Below are 18,596 nucleotides of genomic sequence, written 5' to 3' on the forward strand. Positions count from 1 at the left end.
CATAAGCCTCAAAGGCATCTCCAGTAGCAGCACACATCCTTTACCCCATTACGAACTTAGGTGGCATTACTGGTCATGACCTTCACAATAGATTCTTCTGGCTGAAGGATCCCAGACATCAGATAGCTCTCCAAAGACAATAGTGACTATGGATCTCAACCTTGTTTACCAAGGCAAGCATGGATGAATGATGTCGATACACTTCGCTTGGCAGTTGGGATCACACATGTCATTAATCAAGTCTAAAGTAGCAGTCAGATTACTGATGACCTGGTTGCCTGTGGCATCATAGATCTAGGATATACCAATGCATCGGGCCTCTCAAGACTTTTTTAGAGGACATGTGGAACCATCTACAGAAATCTCTTCTCTGGTGGCAGGATTCTTTTGATATCGATATAGTTTCAGATGGTAGTAAACCTCTCACAAATTCGCAGAAGCATGGATAACATACATCAGTAATAATTCCATTGGCAGTTGGAGGCACTCACATTATTTTGTTCCTATGAGGATGCTGGGATCACTGATATCATGGCTGTTAGAGGCCTAAAATAAAATGGACATATAATGGAGTCTGTTGTCAATATATATATGAGCTCAACATAGCATATCTCAGAATATGTGACATAATATGACTTGGGGAAACATTATTGACTTTTAATATCTCTGTTGACTCTTCTGGCTTCAGGGATGCTTATTAACAGTCTCTTTTGAATCATCACATACATTGGGTTTAAGCATGCCTACTGGAGGAAGTATGGATTACTGACATCATCCTAATTTCTGTCGGCACTTTATATTAGTGATTTTAACATGGTTAACAGTGGTAGCTGGGATCACTGACAACAATGTTGCCAAAGGCAGTATCTGTTGACAGGTATATATCAGTGGCATTAGCATCAATTCACAGAGTATAAGGAATTATGGTAATACATCTCTTCCCAAGTAGCAGGATAGATTGTTGATATCACTACCTCTTCTGCTGATAATAAGGATAATTAGCTGAAAGCAGGGGCCATATGCATGCATCAGATCAACAGAATTTCTTGTGGCAGTTAGGGTCTCAGACAATCTCCAGTGCCAGCTCAGAACACTAACCTCAATATGACCTTGGGCATAAGTATGTACCTTCAAATGCATCAGACACTCAAGCAATAACACAGATCACAGCCGTGACTATGGTCTCTATCAGCAATAGGCATGATGGAGTCTATCATGAATGTTGGTCACAGCATGCAGCACTGACATTAACCTAGCTTTAATATTCAGGTAGGATAATAGACCTCCAAGTGCATTACATGGTCCATATGTGGTGCTACCTGCATGCATCAGGAACATCAACTGAATTCCTTGTGGCTAGTAGGGTCTCAGATAGCAATCTGATCTCCAGTGCTAGCTCAGAACACTTACCTCAATATGAGTTTGGGCATTAGTATGGACTTTTGAATTCCTCAGTGTCTCAAGCAACAGCACAGACAATAGGCATCACCACGGTCCACATCATCAATTGGAACAATACACTCCTTCATGATTGCTGGTCACAGAATATATCACTGACACCAAAATGGCTTCTTCTTACAGATAGGATCACAGACATTAAACTTCATTACATTGCCATTATCTAGTGCTGCATCCATGGATCAGGAACATCGACTGAATTTCCTGTGTCAGGTAGGCTCTCAGATATCAATCTGATCTCCAGTGCCATTTAAAAATACTTACCTCAACATGACTGTGAGTTTGAGTATGGAGCATGGAATTCATTAGATTCTCAGCAAGCAACACCAATTATAGCCATCACCAGCTGTAGGAATAATGGACTCCAGCATGATTCCTGGGCACTGCTGCAGCACTGATATCAGAATAGCTTCTTGCAGGTAGGATCCCAGGTGTCAAAGAATATTGCATGTTCGACATCGGGGGCTACATGCATGATTCAGGAACATAAACTGAATTTCCTGTGGCAAGTAGGATCTCAGACATCAGTCTGATCTTCAGTGCCAGCTAAAAATACTTACCTCAGTATGATCGTGAGTGTGAGTATGGAATATGGAATTCATTAGATTCTCAAGAAGCAACACCAATTATAGCCATCACCAGGGTCTCCATCAGCCATAGGAATAATGGACTCAAGCATGATTGCTGGTCACAATACGTAGTACTGACATCAACATAGCTTCTTCTTGTAGGGAGTATCACATACATCAAAGAACATTGCATGTTTGACATCAGAGGTACATGCATATATCAGGAACATCAGCCAAATTTCCTGTGATAGGTAGGCTCTCAGATATCAATCCGATCTCCAGTGCCATCTAAGAATACTTACCTCAATATGACCTCACATATCAGTATGGACTTTGGATTTCAGCAGTTTCTCTAGAATCAACACGTATCATAGCCATCACCAGGGTCTCAGTCAGCAATAGGAATAATGGACAACATCATGATCGCATGTCACAGCATGCAGCACTGACATCAACATAGCTTCAGGTTGCTGATAAGATCACTGGTATCAAAGGCATCTTCAGTAGCAGCAAATAGCACTTATCTCATTGTTACTTTAGGCTCCCTTACATAAAATGATCTTCATAATAAATTCTTCTGGTTGAGGGATCTCAGACATCATGAAGCTCTTCAAAGACAACACTGACTCTGGATCTTAACATGGTTTCCAGTGACAGCATAGATGATTGATGTAAATATTTGTTGCTTGGCAGTTGGGATCTCTGATGTCATCAACTGTCCAAAGTGGCATTAGGGTTTGCCCATGGCCTGTTTGCCAGTGGTAGTAGTGATCTGAGATAAACCATGGTGTCTATTGATGGGAATATCAAGGACATCAAGATAGTTTCAGAAAGAAGATATGACCATGTACATAAACCTCTAGTGTCAGGATTCAGTGTGACATCAAAATGGTTATTCATGGCAGAACACTTCTCATAAATTGGGCTGAATCACGGATAGTACTTATCAGTAAAGATTCCACTGATTATTTATCTACAGTAGCAGCAGGGTTCTGTGACATCAATATAACTCCCCGTTGAACTGTTTAAGTTTCACACATAATAGTGGTTTTTGGTTGAAAAATAGAATACTTCTCTGAACTTGGTCTCAAGAGGCAGTATTGACCATGGAATTCAACAGGGTCTCAGTTGGCAACAGGGATCATGGGTATTACAAGGTCTTCATTGGCAACAGGAACTATAGACATCAATATGGTTGGTTGGTGGTTGTGAACAGTCATCAGTTATTTCAAAATAGCTTCAATTTGCAGATCAGGTCATAGACTTAAAACTTGACCATTGTAGCAGCACATAACACTTTCTTCAACATTATCTTAAGCAGCAAGATGGACCAATATTTTAAACATGGTCTCTTGTAGCAAAATCCACAAGGTGTCATGGTATACTACATGGATCATGGCCATCAACAACATTTCTGTAGAAAACATGGAGTATTTATTGTCAATGTGGTAAGTGAAGCTAGCACGATCAGTGATATCAACATTGTTGCCAGAGGCAGCAGGGATCATGCACATATTTCATGTAATTTAACACATATGTTACCTCAGTTTTATGTATATTTTGCTATTTTTAACACTGTCAATACTTTTAAAGAATAAAATCTCACAACAATGTGTAATATAAACACATAATATATAACTTTATATTGTCACATACATAATATTAAACAATTCAAAGATTCAATGTTTTAAAAACTTTTTCTGACACTCAAAACTCTAAGTTTTTAATTAATTTGTTCCATTTATCTAGTTATTGCTTTTTTACCCTTTTGTAGTCTTCACAATCCACACAAGTATACATCATCACTCATATATAAAAATTTTTCATGTTTTAAAATTAATAAGTTTTGCTTATTTTCACATGTTCCCATACATCTTTTTTAAAGTTCATTTCTGGCAGTGTTCCAGTTTTTCTCTGCTAATGTCTCAAATGGTATACTACACTACATCAAAATCTTCCGCTTTATGTCAAGTATTTATGTTTATGTTGAGAATATGCTAGGAAAGAAGCTAATAGGTGAGACTGCTTGTTGTACAGAAAGTCGAAAGAATTCTGAGAATACTGACAAAACTTTACAATGAGAAAATACCACATTTCTTCTGACAAGATCTTTCTTTTTATGGGTGAATTTTAGTACAGATTTGAAGAATTATTCAGGTAACTATAGGAAGCATAACAATTATCTTACAAATAAAATATTTTTAACTCCATGTCCCATTTAAAAATTCATGATACAATGAGAAAAATAAGTCAAGAACATTTTTGTATTTAATAACTGGCTACTAAATTTGAATTATTTCAAATTTAAGTATTTAATTATTTCAAATTATTTCAGAAGTTAAATAACCTGGTGTTCTTACCTCATTGGCAAGAAAGTAATTGTATGAAAGTATACTACACCATTGTCTATAGTTCAAACTTTTTAAACATCGTTATTTCATTGCATTTTGGGTACTGTCATAAATATTTAGCAATATACTTATTTTAATTCTCAATTTACTAGTTTAAACAAAGTCCAGTTGAATCATGAAAGTGACTAAAAGGTAATTTTCTCAAGTGTTCATGATGATAAAACTCATATCTGGGATTTCTAGTTCTTTGAATTTGTTTGAAAATTGTGGAAATGTATTATCCTTCTATTTTATAGAAAATAGAAATGTTATTTCTAAAACAAAGTATTGTTCTGAAAATTAATTATAATATAAACATTTATAAGGCATATTTTATAATACCTAATATGATAGTTGGAATTAGTTAACTAATTGAAACTTAGGGATCAAGGCACTGAACATACCTATAATAAATTAAGAATAAATTAAGAATAATCTCATTCTAAATTAAAAATAATCTCAGATATTATCTGAGCAGAAATAACTTGACTGTTACTTGATACAGGAAAGTCAATCTTAATTGTGTTTAAGATCATTGCCTGGTCCAGACATCCTGGACTACTTAAAAATTGGAACAGCAAACTGAAAATGTATTAATACATTGTCCTCTGCTTTTTACTCTGCGTTTGATGTCATAAAATTTCTGAAGCTCTCACTATTGTAACTTCCCTGTCAAGGTAACAGTAACCTGAAGTTGGGAGTCAAATAAACACTTTCACTCTAAAAAAACACAAAAGTCACTTTTGTCAGAACATTTTATAACAGCAATAGGGAAATAAACTAAAGCATCTAGCTCCTACTCAAGTAAATTACAAGGATTTTTGTTTTTAGGAGTGGTGGAACTTATTATTCCTTGTTATATGCCCAGTCACTCAACATTCTTCTGCAAATATTTCTGAATAATATTCAATGCTGCTATGTTCATAATAACTAGGAAATAAAAATAACAAATGTTTTTACTGATGATTGGATATATGGTCCCTGTACAGTACGGCACAATATTCATCTGCCAAAAAATGCAGTCAGAAAATCTGCAGGTATATAAATAAAGTGTAAAAATTATACTGATTTAATCTAGACACTGAAACAGAAATACTGCATATTCTTTTTCATCAGAGATTCCTAACTATAAATCTTTCAATGTGACCATATAACTTGAAGAAGCATCAGAACCAGGAAAGAAAAAAGGGACAATTGAAGGTTTAGTAGTTAGAGAGTAATAGACTGGGCAGCAGCAGGTTACAAGTGAACTGAAGGAGGACATAGAATAGTCAGGTTCCAATTAGGGAGAGCTCTAAATACAGAAGGAGGGAAGAGGGTAAGATGAACTAAGGATGCCAGAAAAAGTCATAAGAAGTTATACTACATGATAGGATTTGTCTGGCTTGATCTTGTACTGGTCTTGTGCATATAGTTATAGCTACTACATTTCACATGTAGAAATGTCTTCTTTTGTTTGGAAAAGACATTTTCTGTAGTCATTTACTACCTTTGGCTCTTGCAGTCATTAAACTATCTCCTACATGGTGACTGTGAACCTTGAGAGGAGGGGGTGCTGTTATGCTTTAAGAAAGAATCTCCCCCATTAATATTTGGAATTTTAACAATTAGTCCTAAATGGTTAATGTTGCTTGAAGGACTGGGGTTGTGTTTAGGAAGAAGTATATAATTGTAGGGAGAAACTCAGAGCTAATATCATCTCACTATGTCCAGGATATTCTCTCTGCTTTTCACTTTTAGTTCAAGATATGAGCACTCATTATCCTTATCTGACCTGTACAAGCAAACGAACCAAAGAATCAACATAGTTTAACCATTCTAACATCCAACAAAAAAGATTTCCTTTTTTTTTCTTGTTCCACTTTTTCTCTCCACTGTTTCTGCCACAAATTTTTTAATCATTCCATTTGATTACATCTCAAATGATACCCCACTTCCTGTTTACTCCCTCCACCAAACCCCCATCCCAGGTCCACCCTCTCCCCTCTCCTTTGTCTGTATGAGAATGTGCCCCCAACCACAGTCTCCTGCCATACTATTCCAGCATCCCCCTGTACTGGGGCATCAGGCCTTCCAGGAACCGAGGGCCTCCCCTTCCATTGATGTCAGGCAAGGCACTGCTACATATGTATCTGGAGCCACAGTTTCCTCCAGGAGGTAACAACCATTGGTCCCTAATATGTGTCAACATGAATGGACCTAATTCCCCAGTAAAAAGACATAGGCTAACAGCCTGGATACATTAACAGGATCCAGCGTTTTGCTGCATATAGGAAACACACTTCAGAGTCAATGACAGACATCAACTCAAAGTAAAATGATGGGAAAATTTTTTCAAGTAAATAGTCCCAAGAAGCAAGCTGTAATAGCCATTCTAATGCTCAAAAAATAAACTTTAAACCAACCTCCAACCTTATCAATAAAGATGTGGAAGGAAAGTACATACTCTAAAAAATAAGAAAAAAAAAAAACAATTCACCAAGATGAACTCTCAATTCTGAACATCTATGCCCCAAATACAAGGGTACCCATATTTGTAAAAGAAACATTACTAAAGCTCAAAGCATACATTAAACCTCACGTGATAATAGGAGATTTCATTACCTAACTCTTACCAATGGACAGATCATGGAAAGAGAAACTAAACAGAGAGACACAGTGAAAGTAAAATAAGTTATGAACCAAATGGACTTAACTGTTATCTACAGAACATTTCACCCTAAAATAAAACATACATTCTTCTCACCATCTCATATTTTCTCAAAAATTGACCATAAAATTGGACACAATCTTCTACCCATACAAGAAGATTGAAATAATCCAATGGATACTATCAGATCAGGAAAGACTGAGGCTGGTCTTCAAGAGCATCAAAAACAAGAGAATATCCACATTCATACAGAGGCTGAACAACTATCTACTCAATGATAACTTTTGTCAACGAAGAAATAATGGACTGACCCTGGGCTCCAACCTCATAGGTAGCAAGGAATAGCCTATTAAGAGTACCAGTGGAAGGGGAAGCCCTTGGTCCTGCCTAGACTGAACCTCCAGTGAACGTGATTGTTGTGGGGAGGGTGGTAATGAAGGTAGGATGGGGAGGGGAAGCCCATATAGAAGGGGAGGGGGGGGGGTTAGGGGGATGTTGGCCCGGAAACCGGGAAGGGGAATAATAATCGAAATGTAAATAAGAAATACTCAAGTTAATAAAGATAAAAAAGAGTATAGTTCTGCTTTGTTTTCAGTATTTTGTAATGATTTTTCAAAAATGTATTAAAATATGTCATTCATTTTGTTGTAAATTCATTGATGGTGATTTTTCTATTACAATATGATTAATTTAAAAACATGAATCTATCTGCTACTGATAACACCTAGATGAGTGATCTTATCATCATGAGATATTAAATATTTAGTTTAATATTGCCATTCCAAATTATTTTCAAAACTGATTGAAACAATTAAACTCAAAAGCACCCTCTTAGAGAAAAATGGGAAGGGAGATGAGGGGTTTGCTATAGGAGTGCTGGAACAGGGACAACACTTGAAATGTAAAAAACAAAACAAAACAAAAAAATTTAAAAATGTAAAAAACATAAAAGAATATTATTTCACATAGTTATCAGTATTTAGTTTTTAGAATTATGGACATAAATAAGAGAATGTATTTTTCATGCTCCACCTCTTATGAGGAGCAATTGACAGTTGGTAGCTGTTGGAGAGGGTATTCTATCTAAGATTTTCTGCATTCTATCAGATAGCCTCATATCCAATTCATCTGGGCAGCACTAATTGGATTTAGTGAATTACCACCTATAAAAAAAGACATGAAATTGGGAGGGAACACATTAGAGGGGAAATAGCTGGTGTTTGAGAAAGGAAAGAGCAGAAAGTTATGATTGTATTTCACTATCTGAAACCATAAGAATTAATTTCGGTCTTATAGTTTGAGAGGGTTGAAACCTATAAATATCATGGCAGATAGCATGCCACTTTTGAAGAGCCACAGAAGAGACTACAAGTCCCTAGTCTCTCTGGATTCCTGTTTAAAATTGACCTTTTAATCTCTCACATCCAATGAACCAATGCTGTGCTACGTCCTTCAATTTCTGAATATGTATGTTAAATACAGATTTTTTTAAAGAAAATATATATATATCATGTAATCACGTTTCAAGTTTGATGCTTGGGTTTTTAATAACAAAGAATAACATGTACATCCAAAAGGTACATATTGTACTTATAGAAATGTTTTAGTTCCCATTCTACTGCTGAGTTAAAAAAACAAAACAAAACAAAACAAAAGTCATGATTAAAAGTAACCTGGGAAGGAAAGGGTTTACTTCATCATGTGTCTTATAGTTTATCATGATGAATGCCAGAGCAAGAAATCTAACACTGGGGTGCTTTCCTTAGCTTGCTCAGTTTGTTTTCTTTGGCAACCCTGGATTGACACTACCCATAGTAGGATGTGCCCTGCCACATAAATCACCAATCAAGAAAATGTCTCACAGACTTGCCTCTAGGCCAATTTTATGAGGGCAATTCCTAAACTGGGGTTCTTTCTTCCCAAATCAATCTATTTATTTTCTGTCAGATTGACAAAAATTAAAAGAACCAACACAACAGACTTATGTTTTATACCAACTAAACACCTTCTAGCAATTTAATTATCCTGATTAAATGTTCTGTATCTATCAGGAAGAAACAGCTCATCAGAATTCATTTTCATTACTTTGTATCATACATTGCCTCCTTAAGATTGGTTTCTCTTGATTCTGAAACCCTGGATTTTTATGTTGCAATTATCCTTTCAAGATTTACCTTTAAAGATGTATTAGTTTGCTGAAAACATGTATTGTGTACCACTTACCAAATTTGATACGTGGAATTTTAATTTAAAATATAGTAACTTACACATACAAATATGCTGTTATCATGAACAAACAGAATAAATCACTTGGGACAATAAGAAGACTGCTTTAAAATGAAGTATGAACCTATAAAGGATATTTTTAAGTTGTGGGACAAACTTCAAACTAGCTTCCATTTGTAGAAACAGTATTGGAGTAGAATCAAGTATGAAATACACTGAATGAATTTATCTGGCTTAATAATTGATTCTTGCTTGTGAGAATTAAAGAAATCAATCATTTGTTCAGTGATGCTCAGCATCTTGTGGGACCCTCCAACAGCAAATTGTAGAGTGTAAAAAATAATTCTAAGATTTTTGTAGTTTTAACAATTTCCAATGAAGATTACAGTATGATATATATATACATATATATATGTATATATACACCAATATCTCTGTGCCACCAAACTATATATTTAGTAATATCTCAAATTGTTTATAAAATTGATAGCATCTATTATAACTGATATAACTTATTTAAGCTTAAAATATTCTAGTCTCACTATGAATTATTTGCTTTTTGTGAACATTGAAATAGTGAATTAAATAAAAACCACCTCAGTATCCTATAGTCCGGTTAGGGTTGCAATAATCTTGGGCATATTTCTGCATTATGCTTTGTAACTACTAATTAACTATATTTTTATGTGAAAGTAAAAACAATGTGTTAACATATATTACATGCTACATGCTAAGATATATTGACTGCTACTCTATGTATGTTTCCTGTGGAGATGTAACAACTTCATTTTACCTGGAACGTCACCATAGAAAAACAATGAGTTAATTAGAAATACTTACAGAAACATGGATGAGTGATGACTTATAATAGTTGGGATAAATTATTTTGGCTATGCCACTGAAAGAGAAACCCATTCTTTCCTCAGGAACCGTTAACAACCTCTATAGAAACTTTGAGAAGGGTGTGATTTTAATGTTTCAAAACTCAAAGCTCTAATTCTTTCTGATATACCCCCTTTCTCACACAAAGAGAAAGAGAGGGGAAGGAGGAAGAAAGAGGGAGAGAAAGGGAGGGATATAGAGGAGAGAGGAGGGAGAGAGAAAGAGTGTAGAGGGAGGGAGGGTGGGAGACAGAACAAGTGAAGGAAGGGAGAAAGAGAAACAGAGAACGAAAATGTGTGTGTGTGTGTGTGTGTGAGAGAGAGAGAGAGGGAGAGAGAGAGACAGAGACAGAGAGAGAGAGACAGAGACAGGGAGACACACAGAGAGAAGTTGTTTTATGTTTTTAGAATATGTTTTTAGAATATGTTTTTAGAATATAGACATCTACTTTGACAAGATATGTGGAGTTCACTTCTCCTTTGGACTGTCTCAGAACATGGGGAAAGTCTTGATGCACGGTAGTCATATTTTAGGCTCTGATTGCTTCACTTGCCTATCAGAATGTTTAGCATTTTTTACACGAGAACTTGAGACTTTACAATTACGAATATAATAAGTTTGCCTTGCTAAAATTGAAATAAGACTTCTGCTTTAATAAATGAAAATGAAAGTAGTGGCTTCTGAAATAGTTTCATGTACTATATTGGGTACCTCATTTAAATTATTTCATTTTATTTTATCTTTTAATTAGTCTAAAAGTTAGTATATTTAATTGTGGATTTTAATATAAACATTATATATATATAATTTATGTCATTATATAGAAATTTGCACATGAATATTGAGTATTGGTGCCTGAATGTGCCAGAAGAAGGCATCAGATAACTTAACCTTTAGACAAGTGGTTGTCCATCTGTGGGCCATGACTTCTTTGGGGATTGACTGAATCTTTTGCAGAAGTTGACTAAGACCATCATAAAACACAGATTTTTCATTACAACTCATAATAAATGTGACAAAATTACAATTACAATATAACAAGAATGTAAGCTTATGGTTGTGGGTCACCACACATGTGGAACTATACAGAATCACTGGCTTAGAATTACATTTTTGGGCAGTTGTGAGCCACATGACATGGGCACTGAATCAAACTCTGGCCCAAAACAATAAGCCCTGGAATTTAGAGACATCTATCTTTCTTGGCCTTAACTGTGGCTTCTTCATTTGCACTCAGGACATACTCCTGTACCCCACCCAGTATAATTATTCACATCGGCATTTAAGTTCTTCTATACTTAGTACTCCCATTTCCAATTTGCTCCTATTCAAGCTCCTTGTTGCCCTCTCATGCTTTTTTCTAGTTTCTTAGCATGTAGACACAGCAGATACCATTACATACATAAAACGTGTATGAAATTAGGCCTGTATGAAATTAGGCCTATTAGCATTATAGCCAAAAGACAGGCACTTGTATGAGCTCCACCTCCGAGGGACTCACAGATAACAACATGTTCTGGGAGGAGGGGGTCTCATATGACTCCTAACTGCTCTCTGAGAACTCAGAAGCAGTTAATAGTAGTAAGGGGGAGATAGTCATGAAGTCTTAGTGATTTTTGATGCTAACTGGCAGTTCAGATTTGTTAGGGGAATGCAAGATATTTTCTTATATGCTATAGCCTCAATGAGTGCCCATGTCCCTGTAAGGAATTCCTTACCCTTGATCCAAGAAAAAGCCCTGATGAAACTCATTAGGTTACCACAAAACAAAAAACATCAGAGTAGAATAGGACCAGTTAGGAAGAGGGAGATGATCAGCAGGGGATAAGGGACCAGATAAATTCATGGCAGGAATTATGATCCAAATAGAGTATATACCTGTGTAAAATGATGTAATGGAGCCCACTGTTATGTATATTAACACTAACTAAATAAGTGAGAACTCTTAAAGTATTGTCATCATGTTGAATACATTCTTCAGGACTTTGCCATGTTAAACATAGATGGAAGGCATTTTAAGACTTGACAGCTTTGTTGTTGTCCTTTTTAATGTTTAGTTCCTTGATAATTACATATGATATATTTTGAACATATTTATCCTACACCTCTAACATTTTCTAGATTCACACACCTTCTCTTCACATCCTCCTTTGTGGCTCCTATTTTAACACATCAAGTCAAATTTGTGCTATCTGTGTATGCTCAACATTGGTAGTTTCCCTAAAGAGTGTATTTTTACATAGGTACTGACAATTTAAGATTTCCATATTTCTCTTACAATGGAGTGAAATTTATATCAAAGTGATTTGTTTTGTGGGAAGATTAAGACACGAATCATTGCTGAAATGTGGCAAAATCTACCTGATATTACACTGGTTTTCTATCTTTTTTTCTTTTATTGGGTAATTTTTTATTTACATTTCAAATGTTATTCCCTTTCCTGGTTTCCTGGACATAAGCACCCTATCCTATCCCCTACCCCTTCTTCTATAAGGATGTTGCCCTTCCCATCCACCCCCCTTCCTGCTTCCCCTTGACATTCCCCTCTACTGGGGGTCCAACATTGACAGGACCAAGGGCTTCTTCTTCCACTGGTGTCCAAAAAGGCCATCCTCTACTACATACGCAGCTGGAGCCACACAAATGTGCATGTGCACATGCGCATGTGGTTGTGTGTGTGTGTGTGTGTGTGTGTGTGCGTATGTGTGTGCATGTGTGTGTGTTTATGTGTATATTTCCTGCATTCCCTTAGATAAGTTTCAAGAGACTTTAAATTCTTGTTCATTTTTCCTAAAGCTTTGCCTATTTTGATAAATTCACTGTTATATTTATAATTTTACTGACAATGCTCTCAATGCTCTCAGAATTACATCACATTAGATGAATTATTTTTAGATTGCTAACTATGTAAGTTAGAAATAGAATCGATAATTTATATATTTTGTAATTATGAAAATAAACATGCAATTTTGAAGGGAAAGGAGTCCTGTGGTGTGGTTGTTACCTGTAAGCTAGCAAATCAAGAAATATGGTAATATAATTTAATCCAAATCTGTAGGTTTAAGGGTATACTATATTGTTTGTCCTCATCCACAAGCTGAATGACTAGACGAGAAGTGATGTCTGGTATCACGAGAAGGTGCAGATCTTAGCCTCATAAAAAATATAATTAATTTGTCCTTCCTCCATTTATCTTGTCTGGTTAGGAATCCATTAAAATAATAAAAATTATATTTAAAGTATATTGAAAGTACAGTTAAAGGTTAAATAGGTTAATTTTTAAAGAGAAAATGCCATGGAGGAACTTATAAGCATAACAAGAAAAATTAAGTGCCATCATAAGCACTGTAGAGAATATAATAAATTTTTTTTATTAACTTGAGTATTTCTTATATACATTTCGAGTGTTATTCCCTTTCCCGCTTTCCGGGCAAACATCACAAAGGCAACATCTATAATTTTATGCTCTTGGGAAACTTTTGAATTATTACTTAGTTTTGGAACTAACAAATCTTTGAAGTACTGGAAGTAAATATTTGATAATAGAACATACCAATGATAAAGAATAATGTTATAAATGGATCATAATATTCAACATCGTCCTTATTTTTGTCTTTGACACAAATGCAAACTATGTTTTGAGTCTTGAAAATTGAATCTGTGTGTTGGTTTCTCCAAACACTAGAAATTGTGCTACCATGTAACATGTATAACACAAATAAATATATACTTAGAGAACTCTAAATTATATACCAAAGGGATACTTACACACACATATTTATTGCAACACTATTTACAAGAGCTAGGTTATAGACTAGTACTTTATACCTATGAATCAATAAATGTACAAAACTATTATACATATACAAAATGTAATTCTTTTCAACCGAAAAGAATGAAATTAGGCAATAAGAAAATGGATTCAGCTAGAGATCACAGTATAATTAGCAAAATTAATCAGATTCAGAAAGACAAATATTATGTTTCCTTTTTGTGGATTCTAGATTTTGTATATTCACACTAACTCCTCATGAATACATAGTAGAAAATAGATGCAAGCTTATCTTGGAAAGTTGTAGTGAGAGGTGGATGCAGGGGAAAAATAGAATACATAGTGATGAATATTAAAATGTATATAATATACATAAATAAAATACTTTTATAAATCTCACCACTAAGTACAATTATATACACTAATAAAAATTAAGATAATAAAAACTTATGTATGTAGGATCAAGACTAAACATGATCCATGAAGTAAATACAGAGTTTGAACCTTTTGTGCTACTTATCACTGTATTGAATAAAGGAGGCTATGTTGATTTAAGGACTGCCCTATGCCCAGCAGTAGAAGGTCAAAGCAAAATAACCTCAATGGTATTTTCAACATTTATTTGGTCTGATATTTCTTTAGGCAGTTTTTAAACCTTTCCAGTCCTTTGCTTATATATTCTGGTTTCTGATTTTAGAGTTCTATGATGTGTATTTGCATGTGTACATTTTTCCTGTCTCTTTTTCTTTTTTTTTTAATTCTGGTTGGCTTTTGTTGTTGTTGTTTTCTGTGTATTTTATAAAGAGATAGATTAAAAAAGGTATGAAACTAGATGGGAGGGAGCGTTGGGAAAATCTTAGAAATGAGGAAGGAGAAATTATGATAAGAATATATTTTACTACAATGATTGTAAGATGTTCCTCCACCCCCCTCTCTGTGCACTTTCATAAGACCTGAGTTGCTTAAACAAAAAGGTTAGTTTTCTTACCCCACCCATCTCCTCTACAATCTGGGTCTGCTGGTGCTCCCCAAGCTACCCTGAGCAGTCTGATGTCCCTACTTCTTCTACCACCTCTCTTCTGCTCATAGGATTTGTGAATCCTGAACCACACAGGTTAGCTTTTCTTTCCCTACCTTTCCCCTCTGCTCTCTGAGTCATCTAGGGAACCTGACTCTGAGCAGGCTTGCTCCAATCTAAGACACGAAGGTCACAACCCCAGAGATAGCCAGATGGCCCATGGCAATCACAAGAATGTAAGCAGTAGAAGCCAGTGTAATCTGGCACCAACATAGCCCAGTTCTACTACCACAGAATGCACTGGATGTTCAAACACACCCAAAGACCAAGATTCTGACTTAAATTCCAATCTCATGAAGATGATAGAGACCTTTAAGGATCACATAAATAACTCCCTTAAAGAATTACAAGAAAGCACAGACAAACAAGTAGAACTATTAAAGAGGAAACAAATCCCTTAAAGAAATATAGGAAAATACAAACAGGTCAAGGAACTTAACACAAATATCTAAAAATGGAAATAGAAATAATAAACATGAGAGGAAAAGGAAGGGAAGGACTTTAATGGGCAAGTAGAGGGGGAGGGGGAAGGGGGTATGGGGGAAGACAGGAGAAAATCACAGATGGCCAGGAGAATGAATGGAAATTTGCAACTGCTGGGAGTGGGCAATGGGGTACATGGTGACATCTAGAAAACCCCAGAGATATGAGGTGAGATGCCCAGGACTCAATATGGGTAACTGTAGCCTAAATAACCCACCATGGGGTTAGAGAACCTGAACAGTCCATCTCCAATAGACAGGGCCCTGGAGGGAGGGATACAGACACCAACCCACCTTCAAAATTTTAGACCCAGAATTGTTCCTATCTAAAAGAACTGCAGGGACAAAAACGAAGTAGAGTCTGAAGGAATACCCAACCAATGACTAGCCCAATTAGGGATCCATCCCATAGGCAGGCACCAAAACCTGGCATTTTTACTGATACTGTGTTGTGATTAGAGACAGGAGTTTAGCATGGCTGTCTTCTGAGAGGCTTTACCAGCAGCTGACTGAGACAGATGCAGATACATGTAGCCAATATTTGGACTGATGTTAGTGAGCCCTATGAAAGAGGTAGAGGAATGATTAAAGGAACTAACCTGGATGGCAACCACATAAGAAGACCAAAAGCATCAACTAACATGTACCCCTGGGAGCTACTGACGACTGAGCCTCCAACCAAAGAGCATACAAGGGCTAGTTCAAGGCCCCAAACACATATATAGCTGAAGACTAATTGCCTTGTCTTGCCTCAGTGGGAGAGGATGCACCTATTCCTGAAGAGATGTGATGCCCCAGAGAAGTGGATATCCTTGATGGTGAATAGAAGGACAGATGGTGTGGGGAAACCTGGGAGGAGACAAGTGGGATTAGGGGTAACAATTGGTGTGTAAATAAAATACTTAATAGAAACATGAAAGAAATTAGGAAGTTGATACCCTTTCAAAAGCCACAAATAATATAAAATATCTTGGTATAACTCTAACCAAACAAATGAAAGATCTATGTGACAAGAACTTCAAGTCTCTGAAGAAAGAAATGGAAGAAGATATCAGAACATGGAAAGATCACCCATGCTCAAGGATAGGATCCTAATTAAAATAATAACACAGCTTCCTGGTTGCTGCCGCCGCAGAGAGCCCTTGGGCAGCACCCCGCGAGCAAACTTGAGCCTCGGGACCACAGGTAAGGCCAACTTGTCTGCTGCAAGAGAGCTGCCTGGTGAGATCGGGACACACAGAGGCAGAGTTCATCTAGGACCGGTCACGATCTGTGTTTGCCTGAGGTCCCACGCCCGCGGATCCTGGCCCGCAGCAGCTCTCTGCTCCCAGACCCCTTGGGAAAGAGAACTCACTGCCTGGTCAGGTGGGCACTCCTGAGGCTGCAGAGTGGAAGAGACCACCAACAATGCTCACCCCTGCCCACATCCCTGGCCCAAGAGGAAACTGTATAAGGCCTCTGGGCTCCCGTGGGGGAGGGCCCAGGAGCGGCAGGACCCCTGCCTAAGACACCGCCAGAACCCGAAGGAAACAGACCGGATAAACAGTTCTCTGCACCCAAATCCCGTGGGAGGGAGAGCTAAACCTTCAGAGAGGCAGACAAGCCTGGGAAACCAGAAGAGACTGCTCCCTGCACACACATCTCCGATGCCAGAGGAAAAAGCCAAAGACCATCTGGAACCCTGGTGCACTGAAGCTCCCGGAAGGGGCGGCACAGGTCTTCCTGGTTGCTGCCGCTGCAGAGAGCCCCTGGGCAGCACCCCACGAGCGAACTTGAGCCTCGGGACCACAGGTAAGACCAACTTTTCTGCTGCAAGAAAGCTGCCTGGTGAACTCAAGACACAGGCCCACAGGAACAGCTGAAGACCTGTAGAGAGGAAAAACTACACGCCCGAGGGCAGAACACTCTGTCCCCATAACTGACTGAAAAAGAGGAAAGCAGGTCTACAGCACTCCTGACACACAGGCTTAAAGGACAGTCTAGCCACTGTCAGAAATAGCAGAACAAAGTAACACTAGAGATAATCTGATGGCGAGAGGCAAGCGCAGGAACCCAAGAAACAGAAACCAAGACTACATGGCATCATCGGAGCCCAATTCTCCCACCAAAACAAACATGGAATATGCAAACACACCAGAAAAGCAAGATCTAGTTTCAAAATCATATTTGATCATGATGCTGGAGGACTTCAAGAAAGACGTGAAGAACTCCCTTAGAGAACAAGTAGAAGGCTACAGAGAGGAATCGCAAAAATCCCTGAAAGAATTCCAGGAAAACACAATCAAACAGTTGAAGGAATTAAAAATGGAAATAGAAGCAATCAAGAAAGAACACATGGAAATAACCCTGGATATAGAAAACCAAAGGAAGAGACAAGGAGCCGTAGATACAAGCATCACCAACAGAATACAAGAGATGGAAGAGAGAATTTCAGGAGCAGAAGATTCCATAGAAATCATCTACTCAACTGTCAAAGATAATGTAAAGAGGAAAAAGCTACTGGTCCAAAACATACAGGATATCCAGGACTCAATGAGAAGATCAAACCTAAGGATAATAGGTATAGAAGAGAGTGAAGACTCCCAGCTCAAAGGACCAGTAAATACCTTCAACAAAATCATAGAAGAAAACTTCCCTAACATAAAAAAAAGAGATACCCATAGGCATACAAGAAGCCTACAGAACTCCAAATAGATTGGACCAGAAAAGAAACACCTCCCGTCACATAATAGTCAAAACACCAAACACACAAAATAAAGAAAGAATATTAAAAGCAGTAAGGGAAAAAGGTCAAGTAACATATAAAGGCAGACCTATCAGAATCACACCAGACTTCTCGCCAGAAACTATGAAGGCCAGAAGATCCTGGACTGATGTCATACAGACCCTAAGAGAACACAAATGCCAGCCCAGGTTACTGTATCCTGCAAAACCCTCAATTAACATAGATGGAGAAACCAAGATATTCCATGACAAAACCAAATTTACACAATATCTTTCTACAAATCCAGCACTACAAAGGATAATAAATGGTAAAGCCCAACATAAGGAGGCAAGCTATACCCTAGAAGAAGCAAGAAACTAATCGT

This window comes from Rattus norvegicus, chromosome X (assembly GCF_021556685.1).
Source record: "Rattus norvegicus strain SHRSP/BbbUtx chromosome X, alternate assembly SHRSP_T2T, whole genome shotgun sequence".
Taxonomy (NCBI): Eukaryota; Metazoa; Chordata; class Mammalia; order Rodentia; family Muridae; genus Rattus; species Rattus norvegicus.